The sequence below is a fragment of the Anneissia japonica genome, unplaced genomic scaffold (assembly GCF_011630105.1).
Source record: "Anneissia japonica isolate Jap-2015-1 unplaced genomic scaffold, ASM1163010v1 scaffold287864_len1152817_cov193, whole genome shotgun sequence".
Taxonomy (NCBI): Eukaryota; Metazoa; Echinodermata; class Crinoidea; order Comatulida; family Comatulidae; genus Anneissia; species Anneissia japonica.
In genome coordinates this window covers 341,295-343,743 of record NW_022710960.1, presented here as the reverse complement: position 1 = coordinate 343,743, position 2,449 = coordinate 341,295, and positions in this window count along the sequence as shown.

Below are 2,449 nucleotides of genomic sequence, written 5' to 3'. Positions count from 1 at the left end.
GAAGTACTGTGATGACTAAAAAACAAGAGTAAACCATTATGACTGTCGATAAGTGTGGCACGAGGATAAGTGCACCCGTAAATCGGAATATTACGTCACTAGATCTCAGGGTAAAATCACATTTTGTTTGTATGTTTAATGTGCAATATAATTGAAACACTGCTCATCTAAATGGAGCCCTCCAAAAAGATGGATAGAAAATTAAATACGGGCTCGATTATAATGATGATGTGTTGTAGTCCTAAATGGTCGTTCTCTCAACTATTTCTTCCTTTATCAATTAGTTTGTCATACTCCCTAAATCTTGATCCCGCCTACTTTTCTTCTTGTGATATTAGAACTGCTGCTCCCATGACTTTAGATTCTTTCCCTTCTTCTCACAATTTGTTTTAACTTTCTTTATGTCATGGTGGTGGGGGTGGTGGAGGAGGCGTGTGTTGGGTGGTTGTATATTAAGAAGAGTTTCCGTTGTGTATTTTGTAGGCATATCTTGCGGATAACACTTGATGGCCTTTGGAGCGTTATTAAATTGAAATTTGAAATGTTTTGATATAGCTATTGGTGCATGCAGTTTGAGAGATCACGAACATAAATGATGAATAATGACAATAGGTAGAAGTTAACTATGGCAATCAATTTATACATTAATTCAAATTGAAATTTAAAATGTTAATATTGGCCTAGTTATGTTGGTGCATGCAGTTTGAGAGATCACGAACATAAATGATGAATAATGACAATAGGTAGAAGTTGATAGGCCTAATCACCATGGCAACCAATATATTAATTCGATTTTTTTCTTTATTTTCCGTCTGAGAATTTTATGTATAGACCTAGTCACATTTTTTAACGACTTTGAACAGCCTTTGTTTCGTTCGTTCAACTTATCTACTGAATATCACCGTGCATGCTTTTTTTACTCTGCATACTAGTCTTTTCATTATATACGGTACGGTAGCTGCCAGCTAAATGAGTTTTAGCTGGCAATTAGGCATAATAAGCCAGTTCTGATAGAATCAGTAATGTCAACATGGAAAGACACGAGCACACATCACATACGCCACTGAAGCAGTTGTCAGCGGGGAATTAGGGGGAAAAATTCTCCCGGTGGACAAATATGAACCCACTGTTGCCAGGCGCCTTGAAGAGGGGTCGACAATGGGCCAGCGAAGGATCAATCTCATTGTCAGCCCCATACGATCTGATAGTACAATTTTTTGAAATTTCATAAAATTTTCCCCCATGAATCTATCATGGCCGGGTGGGGGGAGGCACCTACACCCCCCCACCCACCTCCGACGTTTTGGCAGAAAATATATGTCTATGAAGATTTGTGTATGACCGGAAGAAATGCTATAGTGGGCCCCACTTCATGCTAGTCCCCCACTCCCCACTTTGAAAAACGTTCCGCCGGCCCTGTCTGTTCCAGGACCCTGACGAAATTCACAAAGGAAATTAGTTTTAATAAAATTAAACAAACATATTTTCTTCGTCAGTAAATTTTAGACCATCGACACTTTACAGACTAACACATTTTATTGAACTTTCGGCACATTGATCTTCATCGAAGGATTTAGTAGTAAATTCAACGAAGACAATATGTTGGAATGAAAAAAAAAAACAATTGGAATTGATATAAATCATGGTCACAATGAATATCTCATAAGCCTTCTCGTACGTTTTTAAGTGTGTGTAACTGCCAAACAACATATAGACCTACGGCTTATCATATATATGAGAAAATGATAATAATAATAAGGCCTAATTATTTTTCTTATCAGTATTATAATTTATTGCTATTATTATTAATATTATGTTACTAAAACCTACCTTAAGGGGAACTTAGACATGGAGAAATTGGAGAACAATTAAGTTAAGGGGAAAATAACACAAAAGATCCTCTTAAGTTCGGCTTAGCGCATAATCATTAATATAATAATTATTATCATCATTATGGTTATTATCCTATTATCTATATATGAAAAAGCTTAACATTTTTTTTGTTATCAGTATTAACATTTATTACTATTATTATTATTATTATTATTATTATTATTATATAATGATTATTGTCATTATGATTATTATTATTATCCTATGATTATATTATCATCATCATCGTCATCATCATCATTATATTATTAGTATTTTTGTACCAATCTAATGTAACAGCTATAACCTAATTCATAAAAAATATTTTACAAAGCTACCGGCTGACACTTTTTACGAAAGCTGTCGTATTCTAATTATGACACATTTCGTCGCTCACATCACGAACTAACACAATTAAATTCAATTGTGTTAGTTCGTGAAATCAAAAAAGCGCGTCAAAATACGCGCTGTTGTCGTTAAGGACTTTTTGTGTGGTAAAGAATACAAATTTGCTTGACAACCAATACGCGCTCGTTTTGACGCGCTACTGTGATTTCACGAACTAACACAATCTACT